Raw genomic sequence first — 17,745 nt, 5'->3', positions numbered from 1 at the left:
ATTTATATTTTAACAATTGTTTTTCTCAATATGGCAGTGTTCTCTGTTAGAGCATTGAACAAGAACTGTCAACTTGAAAATCCACACTGGAGTTTTTCATTTCAATTTGGTAATTATGTTCACATAAAAATAATATTGCTAACATATTATTAATTTATCAATATCATTATCAAATTAGCATTTTTTGGGGCAGCTATATATACCCGTAAATTAAGACCTGAATCGGCAATAGAAAGAATAAAATGTAGCTCCAGTAATATGGCTCATATTTGAATGTTTGGGCTAGAGCGGGGATATCCAACCTTTTTTATTTCATAAAGGCTACTTCATACTAAAAATAGTTTGTGGAAGCTACTCATATACAGCCTGCATATTTGAGAATCTTGTCTTTTTATGATGAAAGAAAATAAAAGGGTTTTACATTTGAACAAATCTTGTCATAAATTGTCATTCTGTCCAATAGTAACCTTTTGAACAACAACCGCAGTTAGTAAGCTGCATATTTGACAACAAATCATGAAGAAACTGAATTATCATGCAAAGTGTGAGGAATAACAAAAGTGTGATCTCATCAAGTACATTAGTTGACATTCCGCTTTTCCTCTGACATTGTTTGAAGCACTGTCGCCATGACATTTTTTTTAAATTAAGCAGCATACACATTTGATGCAATAACGTTATAAATTGTGAGATACAAATAGCCTGTGCTTTTTCTTTTATAAAATAGGAGCATACAGATAAAACTTTGGCTGAATTGTAACTGTGAAGTGGCCGTGGTGCACTTGCATATGGGTCTCAGCCAGGACTGTTACTTTTGTAACTTAATTAAAACATTTGAACAATGTGATTTAACTGATTGAAGTTGGGAAAATAGGTGGCAAAAAAAACGGAATGGTGTTAAATGCATGTAAACAGCTTGCGGTGTTACGTATTACCCGGCAGTCAGGTGCAGAAGGTAAGTATAATAATGATAAATGATAAACAAATATAAAGATAAACAAAACCATGAGAAGCGTAGAGAACGTGGATAAAAACAAGACTATCTAGTGACTGATGGCTACTGAGGGCTAAATAAAGGGAGAGTAATCAAGGAAATAATGATATCCAGGTGTGCGTAATGACAGGGAGCAGGTGAGCATAATGATTGTTGCCAGCGACATCGAATGCCGGAGCGGGATTAGGTGTGACAGTACTCGCGATCACAAGGAGGGAACACGGGAGCCTCACTGCGGTGGCTGTCCGCCTGATACTTCTGATGGTGGACGGAGCGCTGGAGCCTCGGTCTGGCTCGGAGTCCATGGAGCTGATATCCCAGGACACACTGGAAGGAAGTCAGCCCGGTGGAGGAGTGACTAAGTGAGTTCTGGGCGTACTCCCCCCAGGGAAGGAACCGGACTCTCTCCCCCTGTCGGTCCTGGCTGTGACTCCTAAGGAACCTCTCCAGCTCCTGGTTGATCCTCTCCACTGGCCTGCCCATTGGACTGAGGCTGGTATCCAGATGTGAGGCTGACTGTGGCCCCCAGCTTCTTCATAAAGGCTCTCCATACCCGCGATGTGAATTGAGGACCACGTTTGGAAACAATGTCCTCCAGAAAGATTTGGTTTGGGCACATACGGAGCAGGAGTTGACATAGCGGGCGACCTCCCCCACCAATGTGGGCCACCAGTACTTAGCAGGGAGAGATTGAATGGTGCGGGTGATACCTGGGTGTCCAGCGGCGAGGGTTCTATGTGCCCAGATCAACAGCCGATTCCTTACCCCCATAGGGACGTAGGTGCGCTCCGGAGGGCAGGTATCAGGCACAGGTTCCCTCTCCAGAGCCTGGCGGATGACTACGTCTACGTCCCAAAGCACAGGAGCAACGATTCGAGATGGTGTAATGATAGTCGCACTCAGGATCGGAACCTCTCCCGAATCGTAGAGATGGGACAGGGCATCGGTTTTGATGTTCTTACAACCTGGGTGATATGACAGGGTGAAGTTGAATCTAGTGAAGAAAAGGGCCCACCTTGCTTGGCGCGGTTTAGCCACCACGCCGTCCGTATGTACTCCAGGTTCCTATGGTCGGTGAGGATGAGGAATGGCTCCTTGGTGCCCTCCAGCCAGTGTCTTCACTCCTCTAATGCCAACTTCACCGCCAGGAGCTCCCGGTCGCCGATGTCATACTTCCTGTCTGCAGGAGACAATTTCTTTGAGTAGTATGCACATGGATACAATTTCTGTTGGTTACCTTGGCGTTGGGACAAGATGGCTCCCTCGCCCACTTCTGAGGCATCCACCTCCACCACGAAGGGCAGCATGGGATCTGGGTGTTTCAGCAACAGGGCGGAGGTGAAACTCCCCTTCAATACACGGAAGGCCTCATCGGCTGCAGGACTCCACACCAGCTTACGAGGACCACCCTTGAAGAGAGAGGTGAGACGAGAGGCAATGGAGCTGAAGTTCTTAATGAAGTGGCGGTAGAAGTTGGCAAACCCCAGAAACCATTGGAGTTTGGTGGTTGGGACTGGCCATGAACTCATCCATACTCACCCTCTGCGGGCTGATCTGGTATCCCAAGAAGGAAGCATCGACCTGATGGAACTGGAACTTCTCCACTTTAACATAAAGGCGGTTATCCAGGAGGTGTTTTAGGACTACTTGGACATTAGCGATGTGATCCTCCAAGGTGGCCGAGTAGACCAGGATGTTGTCGATATACACAACCATCTGGTGCCTGATCATGTCCCGGAACACCTTGAACACGAACGCCGGAAACACTGACAGAGCATTGGCTAGTCCATAAGGCATCACCAACTACTCGTAGTGCCCAGACGTCGTGCTGAAGGCTGTTTCTCACTCATCCCCCTCTCGGATGCGGATAAGATTGTAGGCGCTCTGTAGGTCGAGCTTCCTAAACAAACGGGCCCTGCGGAGCTGGCCCCTGTTCGATGGCGGCCGGTACCAACGGGAGAGGGTAATGATACTTATTGGTGATGGAATTGAGACCTCTGTAATCGACGCGGGGATGCAGACCCCATCCTTCTTGGTCGCGAAGAAGAATCCTGCCAATGCAGGATGAGCAGACAAAACCCTGTTGGAGAGCCTCCTGGATGTACTCCTCCATGGCCTCGGTCTCAGCCACTGACAGAGGGTAGACGTGGCTACGTGATGGCGCAGAGCCTTTTAGCAGGTCAATGGCATAGTCCCAGGGGAAATGAGGAGGGAGACAGGTGGATTGGGTCTTGGAGAACACCTCCCAGAGATCCTGGTAAACCTCCGTGATGTCGGGCTGGAGGGCAACCACAGGACTCTCAACCGATGTGGAACCACAGGGCAAGGGAAAGCAGGTCTTCCGGCATCCGGGTGCCCAGTCGGTAACTTCTATCCTCGAGCAGGAGATGGTGGGGTCATGACGTTGGAGCCACGGGAGGCCGAGGATGATGAGGAAGGGAAGGCTCTCCTGGTGCATGATGATGAGGGAAGGAAGGCCCTCTTGGTGCATAGATCCCACGGTGAAGTTGAGTGGTGCTGTGACGTGTGATAATGCCAGATCCCACTTGTCGATTATCCAGGGCGTGGTCCGGAAGAGGAGAGGAGAACGCAGAGGACCTCCTCCATAGCCACACCCAGTTGCACCAGCTGGTCGTGGTGTTGGTGGAGTAGAAGACCTTGTTCGTTGACCGTTTGGGAGATGGTTTTATCTTCTGCTGCTTCCATATGTCGAGGTAGTATTCTGTAACGTATACGGCGGGAGTCAGGAAGCAGGTGCCGAAGGTGAGTTTAATAATGATAAACGCAGATAAACAAAACATGAGAAGTGTACAGAACGTGAATAAAAACAATACTACATTGTGACTGATGGCTACTGAGGGCTAAATAAGAGAGAGAGTAATCAAGGAAATAATGATGCCCAGGTGTGCGTAATGATAGGGAGCAGGCGTGTGGATTCATGGTTGCCAGGGCTGGTGGTTAGTTAACCAGTGAGGTCGAGCGCCGGAGCGACATGGGGAGAAAAACACTTTCACAGATGTAATAATGTAATATTAGGCCTACTGATTATTTCTAACTATCTTGCGAGCTACTCATTAACAGCCCGCAAACTACTGGACATGCAGTTTTCTGCTAAGGTGCAACCGGAGTCGGAGTCTGCGCTACATCAAAAATAAATCATGTTTTATTGTCACATACAACAGATAGGTGTAGTGAAATGTGTTGTTTTACAGGGTCCGCCACAGTAGTATGGTGCCCTTGGAGCGAATTAGGGTTAAGTGCCTTGCTCAAGGGCACATCGACAGATTTTTCTCCTTGTCAGCTTGGGTATTTGAACCAGCAACCTTTCTGTTACTGGTCCAACCCTCTTACCCCTAGTCTCCCTGCAAATCTCATGGACAGATAAAGAGGAAATGACAAACATTCGAGACAGAATTGAACTTCTGCATCACCAAGATTACAGATAAGCCTAATCAGACATGCCCATGCGTGTCATGGTTCTTACAGGCAAAGTGAAATGACACAATACATTTGCTCGTGGTGCATGCAAATGATATGGAAACACCATTGGACCAACACCATCAGACATGAAACAACAGATACAAATGTAACAACAGCGCAACAAAATAGATTTTGCAGGTGCCTTTTGATTTTACACACCAGTGGTCCAACTTGCTTTCCAACTGCACTGAACCAAAACTTTAGAGTGGTCGACAAAACCATTCATCTTGAGGTGACGGGGGTGCTAAGTAGCCTACAATCTGTTAATTGTTATATAATATTTCAAATGGAGATCTATTTTAATACAGACTAGCTCAAAACATTACTAATCATTGAAAATGACAAATTACCCAATGGATCTTGACAATTTTCTAGTAAAAAAGCATACGTTTGCACCCTTTGACAGTGGGGTTGCAGCTGCTCTGTTTGCTCCATTGCTCAGGCGCCTATGATTATAACATGTTTACAAGCAGAACTGGTTTGAAATATGGTTGAAATTGTCATTACAACCTGTTTTGCTCACTTGGAAAGATTTAGAGTACAGCATTTTTGTTTTTGTTTCTTTCTTTGTTAAATTAATACAGTACTTTCGTGAGGCTACATGTGTTGATCAATTGAGTTATTATTTTTCTTGTTGAAAATTATAGCCTACCTAAACAAATAATGTGTGGTTATAATTTCTTCACATGAGGGATCACTTCACTGCGCTGATAGTTGTTGAAAATTCAAATCCCATCTCTCGTTCAGTCTTTGAGTGGGTTTAATGTACTGTAGTAGTGGGTCTGTGTATTCCTTTATATATATATTCCTTTACAGCAATGAGAGATAATGATACATCCTAGACACTGAGCCAGAGATGGACTAGCAAACAGACCCACAGAGTCAGAGGCTGGCATTTTCTTTTCAACAACTATCAGTGGACTGAAGATTTTGATACTCATGTTTCTTTTATTCAAACTCATCTTTTATTCTGACTTGGGTATCAACATCGCTTCAGTGCACTTATAATTGTTGAAAAGGAAATGGCAGTTTGCTAGTCCATCTCTGGCTCAGTGTCTAGGATTTGGACTGGAGTGTGGGGTTAGGATTAAGAGTGTGTTAATGGAGTTGTAGTGTACTGTAGTGTACTGTAGCTGTGTGTCTGCTCCATCAGGCAGAGGAAAAGTCATTTGTCAGAGGTGTGAAACAGGCTCTGCTCTGGGGGCCTTTGTGCCAACACACACACACACACACACACACACACACACACACACACACACACACACACACACACACACACACACACACACACACACACACACACACACACACACACACACACACCACCGGGCTAGGGCTCTGGGCTGCAGACACCAAAGGAGCTTAGCAGGACTCAGCAGAGTGGAAACTGGCGTCACGCAAATTATTCTCACATGAAGTAGCTACCGAACCAGACCAGCTGTTTTCTACAGACAGTCAGACAGACAGGCATGCGGGCAGGCAGACAGTAACCTTTGTTGAGGCCCTTCAGTTTGGAGGAGAGTTTTAGTTGCTGAAGAGCTAAACATAACAGTTTAACCCTCTGAAAGATAAACATTTTCTCTATGATATTTACTGCCTTAACACGTACAGTATATTTGTTTTAACATGGACCATCTTCAGTTCCGGGCTAGTCTCATAGACAAGACATAACATTGTAAACAAAAATCCGGGACACTCAAATTAGTATGACATGTTATGTTTGGTGTGGTTAAATATTACAGAAGATTAGCTAATGTATAAACGAAAGTAGGAAGGTTGGTGGGTAGGCATATAACGTGAATGTCTAGCAACCCGAAGGTTGCGTGTTCAAATCTCAACACAGATAACTTTAGAAAATGTGCAACTACTTACTACTTTTTAACTACTTTCCAACTACTTAGCATGTTAGCTAACCCTTCCCCTAACCTTAACCCTTTAACCCAACTCCTAACCTTAACCTTAATCTTAATCTTAACCCTAACCTTAACCTAAGCCTATAACCTTTAACCTAGCTAATGTTAGCCACCTAGGTAACATTAGCCTTAGTGACCTAGCCACCTAGCTAATGTTAGCCACAACCAATTGGAATTCGTAACATAGGTGCTCCGCTACCGGGGCCGATTGGGTGGGCGTCAGGGGCCACAGGGCCAGGGAGACACTGCATACTGGATGAATAGAGGATTCACTGTTGTTGCTCATCATATATATGGAAAATTCTTAATATATTGTACGAATTTCAATTCGTAACATATCATACGAATTGGAATTCATAACATATCATACGAAATGGACATCCGCAAATGATTACATACCATACCAAATGTAACATATCACACTAATTTGAGTGTCCCTGATTTTCATTTACTATGTTACGTATACCACTGAGTCCAGGTTGTCATTTCAGACAGTTTGGAGGAGGGTTTTAGTTGCTAAACATAACAATGTAATAAATCATAAATTATAATAGAAGAGTTAGTGTCAGACATGTCTTTGGATTTGATATAGTACAGTATCACCCCTAGCGGAATACCACACACTGATGTTGTATTGAGAATAATGGATGGTTCTTCTGCTGTAATGTCCATCATTGATCTATGGGAAGTGTTTTACAGTATGTCTCTTACAGTATGGGCCCGTCCCAAATGGCACCCTATTAGCCGACTCTGGTCAAAAGTAGTGTACTTTATAGGGGATAGAGTGCCATTTGGGAAGCAACCTATGTCTTTACTGTATCTTCCCCGTTGTCTTCTTTTGTTCTGTAAAATAAAAGTGGGGTGACATCAACCGGGTTCCTCAATGTTTTACTTTTCTTCTCTCTCATCTTTCCTTCCCTCTCTTTCCCTCTGTTTCTTTCTCAGCTTCTTTCTCAGCTTCCCTCTGTCATTGTAGGCTATCATTGTAGGCAAGTAAAACGAAATGCATGCTTTTCAACCGATCGCTGCCCGCACCCGCCCGCCCGACTAGCATCACTACTCTGGACGGTTTTGACTTAGAATATGTAGACAACTATAAATACCTAGGTGTATGGCTAGACTGTAAACTCTCCTTCAAGACTCACATTAAGCATCTCCAATCCAAAGTTAAATCTAGAATCGGCTTCCTATTTCGCAACAAAGCCTCCACTCATGCTGCCAAACATACCCTCATAAAACTGACTATCCTACCAATCCTTGACTTCGGCAATGTCATTTACAAAATAGCCTCCAACACTCTACTCAACAAATTGGATGCAGTCTATCACAGTGCCATCCGCTTTGTCATCAAAGCCCCATATACTACCCACCCCTGCGACCTGTATGCTCTCGTTGGCTGGTCCTCGCTACATATTCGTCGCCAAACCCCCTGGCTCCAGGTCATCTATAAGTCTTTGCTAGGTAAAGCTCCGCCTTATCCCAACTCACTGGTCACCATAGCAACACCCACACGTAACATGTGCTCCAGCAGGTATATTTCACTGGTCATCCCCAAAGGCAACACCTCCTTTGGCCGCCTTTCCTTCCAGTTCTCTGCTGCCAATGACTGGAACGAATTGCAAAAATCACTGAAGTTGCAGACTTATATCTCCCTCACTAACTTACTTAATTTGCACACACTGTATACAGATTTTTCTATTGTGTTATTGACTGTACGTTTGTTTATCCCATGTGTAACTCTGTGTTGTTGTTTTGATAAGTGCGAACCATCTAAGGGCAGACATATTTTTTCTCTTTTATTTGAAAACATCCATCTATTCCCTCCTAGTAAATCATAATAGAGTTTCTCCCTCTCTCACGCCCAACGGTCAAAGCACCATGAGCCATTGTTCGTTTAGATACACATTTCAAAAGACCCGGAAGTACTAACATTCTATTTTTCAGTGTCTGTGAACTGCTATTGTAAAGTGCAGGAGATATTTTGCTCAGAACTTTGTTGCCCATAAAACCTGTAAAAAAAAACTTCAAAAGAAAGAAAAGAGCGCTAATAAAAATACTTGTTTTTCTCTCAGGACCACATGTCTGTTTTTACCATGCTGGACAAATCACAGGATCTTCAATGAGCATGGAAAAGACAAGCCTCAAAACACTCCATAACCATGGCAACAACATGCGGGTGTTAAGTGATAAACTCTCACCCCGATTCTATTGGCCGCTTAACAAAATAACCTCAAGCGACAATAAAAAGAATGCAAATACAAACTCCTTTCAAAAATATTCACATATAAAAATAAATAAATTGGGATATCCAACATTATAAAAGAACGTGTGACTATATTTGGAGTGTGACTGATGAAGTTGCAAACAGTTGTAGTTAAATTATAGTCATAAATATAGACGCTGCAAATGCCTGTGGCCTGAGAAGATTTCCTGGAAAGAAACAAACTCCCTAAATAATATTTGCAGCTGTTCTGACAGACAAGTCTCTAGATACACCTTGACAGTGGGGGAAAAGTACCTAATTGTCATACTTGAGTAAAAGTAAAGATACACTGTACCTTAATAGAAAATTACTCAAGTTAAAGTGAAAGTCACCCAGTAAAATACTACTTGAGTAGAAGTCTAAAAGTATTTGGTTCTTAATATACTTAAGTATCAAAATTAAATGTAATTGCTAAAATATACTTAAGTATCAAAAGTAAAAGTATAAATCATTTCAATTCCTTATATTAAGGAAACCAGATGGAACCATTTTCTTGTTTTTTTAAATGTATGGATTGCCAGAGGCACACTCCAACACTCAGACATAATTTACAAACAAGGCATTTGTGTTTAGTGAGTCTGCCAGATCAGAGGCAGTAGGGATGACCAGGGATGTTCTCTTGATAATTGCGTGAATTGGACCATTTTCCTGTCCTGCTAAGCATTCAAAATGTAACGAGTACTTTTGGGTCTCAGGGAAAATGTATGGAGTAAGGAGTATATTATTTTCTTTAGTAATATAGTGAAGTAAAAGTAAAAGCACTCAAAACTATAAATAGTAAAGTACAGATACCCCAAAAAAACGATTTTGACTTAATTACTTTACACCACTGCTCCTCGCTAAATAAAAAGTAATCAAGAGAAAGAAAGAAAGAAGTGAAATCTTTGTGTTTGATCAGCATAATGGTTTACCCAGATTGTTTGTTTTTACTATTTGTTACATCAAATGTGTTACAGTGTGAAAGTGTGTTAATCAACTGCAGCTTATTTAGCCTTCACACTGTGTGTGTGTGTGTGTGTGTGTGTGTGTGTGTGTGTGTGTGTGTGTGTGTGTGTGTGTGTGTGTGTGTGTGTGTGTGTGTGTGTGTGTGTGTGTGTGTGTGCCTCAGGTCACACTGAGGTTGAGTAACATACACAGGCTGAATCTGAAATAGCACCCTTTTCCCTATACAGTGCACTACTTTTGAACTATGGTGCCATTTTGGACACAGCAACTGATTGCCCAGTGTTGTGCAGCCTAGCCTAATGTGTTGGAGGGAGGATTCGGGTCTGTCTTTTATAATCTGATTTATTGGCGTAGTTTATGAGGGTTATTCCATGAGCCCTTCATTCAGACTGCCATCCTCAGAAGTCCTTGGCTGACCCTAATATAATTGATTTGAATGAGGAAGTTCACCTAGTATGTCCCTGGCCAGGCCATTCATACAGTCATACTGTCACACAGCTGGTTGTTAATTTCTCTAATAGCCTGTTACACACACACACACACACGCACGCACGCACGCACCCAATTTTCCCTAACCCCTAACCCTAGCTCCTAAAACTAACCCTAAACCTAATTATAAGCCTAACACTAATTCTAACCTTAACCCTAAACCCCCTAGAAATAGCATTTTACCTTGTGGGGACTAACAAAATGTCCAACATTTTTGTTAATTTACTATTCTTGTGGGGACTTCTGGTCCCCACAAGTATAGTTAATCACGTCCACACACACACGCGCACGCACACACACGCACACACAAGCACACACACTAATACCCAGTCACAGCGAGGTGTCCTGGCAGGCCTAGGGAGCCGACCCTGCAGTGCCGTCTCTGTAATGAATAAGTGACCTTGACTGGAGACATCAGACAGAGTAGGCCGAGCTCAGCATGAGTCCTCTTTATGGACTGGAACTACCTGGGTTCAAATAATATTTGAAATAATTTCCAATGCCTTCATCTTTGCTTGATTGAGCTTGTCTGGCTTAACGGGCCAACAGAATAGTCCCAAAACTGCAAACCATGTCCATCTGGCACTCTAGGCAGGCCAGAGCAGACGCTTAAAGTATTTTTAAAAAATGTATACTATTTGAACCCAGGCCTGTCCTATGGACACAGATGGAGCTCTGTGCTGAGCCGAGCTCCTGTCAGATTACAAATGACCACTGACCCTGCCCTGGCTATGCTCTATCAATGACCTCTGACAGCACTCAAGATTTATAACAGCCAGTGGTTTTATATTAACTAATGTTTGTGTGTGTCTAGAGAAAACCTTGGCTTGTCCCCCGGCTGAAAAGGAAGTCTGCTATGCATGCAAGATTACCCCAGTGAAGACAAGGAAACAGACAGGGGAAATGTTTCTAGGAATGATATTGTAATTCTTGTGGGGAACTTGTTTTTCTACACCGGAGTCAGTGTTTTTATTTCCATCCTCTTGTGTATTCGTTGGTTGCGCCACAAGCGGATGCGTTCAGGAAAGTATAATCCACCTTGAAAACATATTTTTCTTGGCTTATGAATCTGTTAAAAATCAAGAAAAAAACTATCTGAACAGAAAAGCTACCTGAGAGCTCTCAACAACAACAACAATAAACAATCAACACAACAATAACAACAACAACAATCCACTTCCTTTTTGTCAATAGAAATGTGTTTGTTTGTTTGGAACTTCCAGAGGACATGACACCCTTTAAACACTACTTAGCCGAGCCGAGCCGTAGTGTTATTCGTAGGGAATATACAGTAGTTGTAACGGATGAAAAACATATAAAAGGCTAGAAAGAGTGCAGGATAGATAAACAACATCTCTGTTCTAGGAGAGATCCCACAGAACTGTAATACTCTTTTCAAACTGGCTTGCATGTCTTATTATAACGCCATCCCTTTACGGTTACAGTAACTATGGTGGACGATGCGGAACCAGGCGGGAACACTACGGCTCATGTGAAAAGGATATAATGTTGAAACCTGAACACAAATCATACAGATGAAGCACTGAGCCATCATGACCATCAGCCTACTGTAACTGATCTACTGGACTGACACGTAAAAACATCTTGTTCATTTAGTTATACTGGTCACACAATAAAGACACGTATCACACGTTTTCTTAAATACAGTTCACAAACCACACTGGAGAAAGTCTCATTTGAAATTGGTAGACACAGACATGTGGATTTAATCTCTTTTTATACACACAAAGTTACAACATGTACGTATGTAGCTATCATAGTAATAATGATCTTAAAGAAAGGTTTGTAACAGATTATTGTTGTCATAAGTCTGTCATGCAGTTGAAGGGCCTATTTAGTGTATTATTATAAATAAATAAAGGAATAGAAAATATAACAAAAACAGACATACATACATCGCTACATACAGGAACATAAGGTAGTAACAACGGGAACTTAAATATGTCCATTTCTCATTTGTTTAGACATAGAATAAATTAGAGATATAAACACATGTGGAACATATAACATGACTTGAGGTCTGACATAATATGAATCTGATCCCTGCTTTTTGTGGTTTGTCTGTCTGTCTAGAGGGAAGCCCCTCTACTACAGTAAATACTGTATTATATTGTCCTATGTGTGAGGCCCCTCTACTAGAGTAAATACTGTATTATATTGTCCTATGTGTGAGGCCCCTCTACTAGAGTAAATACTGTATTATATTGTCCAATGTGTGAGGTCCCTCTACTACAGTAAATGCTGTATTATATTGTATTATAAGGCCTCTCTACTACCAGATCTGTATTATAAGGCCTCTCTACTACAGTAAATACTGTATTGTCCTAGGATGGGGCCCTAGCCTGGTCTCAGATCTGTTTGTGTTGTATTGCCAACTCCTATGGTCAGTTGGCAAGATAGCAGATCTGAGACCAGGCTAGGGAGGCCCCTCTCTCTACTATTTATTTTATTGCTGCTATAACCAGTGCTTGACTTGGGCAGGAGCTCACCGGAGCTGAGTACCGGTGCCTCAAATGTTCCACTGCTTGAGCTCCTGTTCCTCTTATAGAATATTAGCTCAAAAGTATTGTGGAGCTCCTGCACCTGAATATAAAGAGTACAGGCACCCAAAACGAGTACCGGAGCATGTTTCAGTTCAAGTCAAGCACTGGCTATAACAATACAGGCACTTTGTTAGGTTCTGAGTGATTTGGATCTAGCCTGGTCCCAGATCTGTCTGTGCTGCCTTGCCATGACAATAGGCAAAGCAGCAAAAACAGATCTGGGACCAGGCTAATTTGGATCCTGATATCAACTGAATGATAGTTTCACCTTAATAGACAACGGATGCCCTCATTCTATATTTCCAAAACACAACTCATCTTAGTCCTACTAAAGCATACTAAATTCAGTATCTAGTAAATATTATCTTATACATCTCAACTTCATTGTTACTGTACGTTAGACCTGAACATGTGGCTATTCTTTGTTTCCTATGCAGATATTGTAGCATTAACATATTTGGTATATACACTACCGTTCAAAAGTTTGGGGTCACTTAGAAATGTCCTTGTTTTTTAAAGAAAAGTGCTAACATAATTGCAAAAGGGTTTTCTAATGATCATTTAGCCTTTTAAAATGATCAACTTGGATTAGCTAACACAACGTGCCATTGGGACACAGGAGTGATGGTTACTGATAATGTGCCTCTGTACGCCTATGTAGATATTCCATAAAAAAATTGCAGTTTCCAGCTACAATAGTCATTTACAACATTAGCAATGGCTACACTGTATTTCTGATCAATTTGATGTTATTTTAATGGACAAAAAATTAGATTTTCTTTCAAAAACAAGGACATCTGTAAGTGACCCCAAACTTTTGAACAGTAGTGTAGTCTTTTTGGTTCTTTATCACTTTACTCAAGTACATCTCTGTTGGAGCCTTTACAATTATAGAAAATACAGGTAACTGTCAAAATAAAGGAAACACTTGAGTAAACGAGGGATACAAAGTATATTGAAAGCAGGTGGTTCCTGATTTAATTAAGAAATTAACATCCCACCATGCTTAGGGTCATATATAAAATGCTCAGTTGCCCATTATTTATGTGTGTCTGTGTGTGTGTGTGTCTCAGATCACCAGATCTCCACCACCGTCATTAAAACACCAATTGATGAAAGGTGTCAAACACTTGTAGAATCTATGCAAAGGCGGATTGAAGCTGTTTCCGGCGGCTAGTGGTGGCCCAACGCCCTATTAAGACACTTTATGTTGGTGTTTCCTTTATTTTGGCAGTTACCTGTATGTCGGACATAGTATATATTCATCATAATCTCTTACACAATCTGTAAATAATAATGGTCGTACTGTACTGTGCCTCTGCAATACTTTCAATAAATATATTTAAAATCATTGATTTACATGGAATGGTAATTTCGGTCATTGTACAGTCTAAATTAAATTCCTCGTGGTTTTTCTACAATGTGTTATTACTTGTGCATGGACTTGACACCATAAAATATTCAGATGTGGTCATCACTGCATATTAGCAATGTGATATCTCTCTCGTGGGCAGTCTGTGAAGAGTCACGTTTCCATGTGTTTATGAGCTATACTCATAGTGTGACATCCATACATGACGGTGACGGTGGTATTGCACTTCTAGGAAGTACTTCTAAGAAGTCTCTCTCTCTCTCTCTATCTCTTCTCGCTATGTTGAACATGCTCCCACGCTGTCATCCTCTGTTTATTCTGCTTCCAAAAATGGTCCTCTTCAGTTATTTCTTTCACACTCACTCTCCCTCGCTCTCTGTCTCTCAATTCAATTCAATTTAAGGGCTTTATTGGCATGGGAAATGCTCACTCTCTCTATCTCTCTCCCTCCCTCCCTCTCCCTCTACTGGGATTCAGACAGTTACTCTAGATCTAAACAAAAGAGTAAAAGTCATCCACTGTTCCTCTACCTTCATATCACCTTTCCTCTCCTCTCTTCAGGCCTCTGATTGGAGTTGGGTTGCAGCCAATAATCAGCATAGGATCTCCCTACAAGAAGAGACAGAAGAGAGACAAGGACACACACACACAAACACGCACACGTGCAGACACACACACATACACACACACGTACACTCAGCTAGTTAATCAATACAAGTGGTAGGTAGTACAGAGATCCAAAGACTTGGCTCTGTGGAATGAGTCCCATTCACCCTCCCACAGCCCCAGAGCATCTGTAGCTGCGTCCAAAATGGCACCCTCTTTCCTATATAGTCCACTACATTTGACCAGGCCCCATAGAGCTTTGGTCAAAATAAGTGCAATTTGTAGGTAATGGGATGCCATTTGGGGCACAGATTGTTTCTCTATCTGCATATTCAATCCACACACTCATGCATACAATGTAGGAGATTATAAAATCATGCATATGTAATCAGAACCAACCATTGCACCAGTATCAGCTTTTTTTTCTCTCTCTCTCTCTCTCTCTCCCTCTCTCTCTCTCTCTCTCTCTCTCTCCCCCCCTCTTTCTCTCTCCCTCTCTCCCTCTCTCCCCCTCTCTCTCTCAATTGTATTTTATTTTTTTCAATTCAATTTGCTTTATTGGCATGACGTAACAATGTACATATTGCCAAAGCTTACTTTGGATATTTACAATATGAAAATAATAAGAATCAAAATTGTTAACGGGACAACAGTAACAACAATAACCAAGGGTCAAAATAACTATACTTTGAACAATAACAATAAGCATACAGTAGAGGACATGTGCACGTTGATTGGTCTGTCAGACACTGTCCCTCAACTTATGGCAGGCAGAAATGTAGTGCACTGCCAACCCACAGCTCTCTGCGTCATCCCCAACAGGACGGGTAGCCTACTTTCATCAGAGAGGTCTTTGAAAACTTGAATAAGGGTTTCAAATTTGGGGAAATGACACTCTCTAATTGTTTAATATTTTTGACATTTTGTCAGGAAATGCAGCTCCGTCTCAGGTTCTGCTGTTGTGCAGTGGTTGCACAGCCTTTCCTCTACAGGGAGCCAGGTTTTCCTGTGTCTACCCTTCTCAATGGCAAGGCTGTGCTCACTGAGCCTGTACACTCTCTCTCTCTCTCTCTCTCTCTCTCTCTCTCTCTCTCTCTCTCTCTCTCTCTCTCTCTCTCTCTCTCTCTCTCTCTCTCTCTCTCTCTCTCTCTCTCTCTCTCTCTCTCTCTCTCTCTCTCTCTCTCTCTCTCTCTCTCTCTCTCTCTCTCTCTCTCTCTCTCTCTCTCTCTCTCTCTCTCTCTCCCTTTCTCTTTCTCTCTCTCTTGCTCTCTCTCTCTTTCTCACTCAGTCTGCTGTCTGGCTGCTTTGTTCTGTAGTTTGAACCATAGCGTACTGTGAGCTCATGCACTGCTTTGTACATTAGGCATGTAGTCCAGTCAACAAACATTTAATGTACTGCCCATGCCCTCTTGCGGGAGGTGAAGTAATTTGTAGCCTTGTAGCCGACAACTGCACTGTTCTCTTTATATAGAGACATGTAGAGACAACGTATAATACAGGATGTTTATACTCCATGGTCTGCTTATTCAAAGGAGAATTTGAATATCTTTCTCTGTTTTCGTTCCGTTTTCTACCAAGTGAACATCTGATCCTGCTGTTGATATATTAATATTTATAGGTACAGTACCTATACAGGTGCTGTAAAGGTGTATATTCCATTACGTAGTGTCGATGTCTTCACTCACATTTGTCCTCCTCAGCTGACTCACGTTTCTCCTCTCGTTCAATAGCAACCTCCTCGGTGTGAGGGAGAGAAGACAGAGGGGACAGACAGACAGACAGACAGGGGATGTTTCATAGGGGTCCTTCCTTTCTGGCCATAACACAGCTGTCCATGTTTCCGTGTTGGGGGAAATGTGTTTGCTGCCTGAAGGTCAGTGCGGGCTGTCCTCTAGTCTTAGGTGCTGGCAGCAGTGGAGGTGGTGGTGTGTGTGTGAGACAGTACAAGTTGTCCTTGGTGGAGTGTGTGTGCTCTAAAAAATTGAAGAATATATATATTTTTAAAAGTAATAAATAAAATCTCAAAAAGATAGGAATCAAAGTGATTGACACCCCTGTTTTTATTAATACTCCAGCACCCTACCCTTGTGAGGATAACAATGCGATTGGAAAACACATTGGGAGGGAACTTAGATCATTCCTCCATACAGAATATTTCCAGATCCTTGATATACTTCGTCTGCAGCGCGTATGGACTGCATCGTCAAAGATCCACCAGCATATTTTACAGTAGGTGTGAGGTACTTTTCTGCGTATACTTCTGTTTTTCAACGACAAACCCACCACAGGTGTGCGTGGCAGAAGAGCTCTTTTTTCATGTCATCTGACCACAGTACCGGTTCCAATCCAAGTGCCAATGCCATGTATCAAACTCCAGGAGTTTACATTTGTTGGATGGCATGAAAATAAAGCTCTTTGGTCACGTACACCAGTGGTGGGTTTTGCGTCGAAAGAAAGATGCATATGTAGAAAAGTATCCTATACCTAATGTAAAAATATGGTGGTGGATCTTTGATGTTGTGGGGCTATTTGGCTTCCACTGGTTCTGGGGCCCTTGTTAAGGTCAACGGCATCATGCACTTTATCAAGTACCAGGACATTTAAAAATCCTTAAAGGAATGGTTAATTGACCACCAAATCATCATTCTGCAATGGGCATCCCATCTTAGTCTCCGGACTTGAAAGCCTGTGGTTTGAATTGAAGAGGGCAGTCCATATGCGCCACAGATGAAGGATATCAAAGATCTGGAAAGATTCTGTATGGAGGAATGGTCTAAGATCCCTCCCAATGTGTTCTCCAATCTCATCAACAACAACAAAAATGTAAGGGCTCAGTGTCGTTATCCTCACAAGGGTAGGGTGCTGGAGTATTGAAAACAGGGGTGCCAATAACTTTGATCCCTATCTTTATGAGATTTTTTAAATGACTTGTTTACCAAAATCTCCTTCTCTAAGCAATTGTATTAGTATCAATGAATATAATTTTCAACAACAAAAATAGCATACAATATGGCTCAGTATTCGTATTATTTATTTCCTAATGATTTTTTTGCTCATCTTTATCAACGGTGTCAACAAATATTGACCCAACTGTACGTACGTGTGAGTGTCTGAGTGTG

Source organism: Salvelinus namaycush, chromosome 16 (assembly GCF_016432855.1).
Source record: "Salvelinus namaycush isolate Seneca chromosome 16, SaNama_1.0, whole genome shotgun sequence".
In the NCBI taxonomy this organism is placed as follows: Eukaryota; Metazoa; Chordata; class Actinopteri; order Salmoniformes; family Salmonidae; genus Salvelinus; species Salvelinus namaycush.
Note: the sequence above shows the minus strand (reverse complement) of the source record.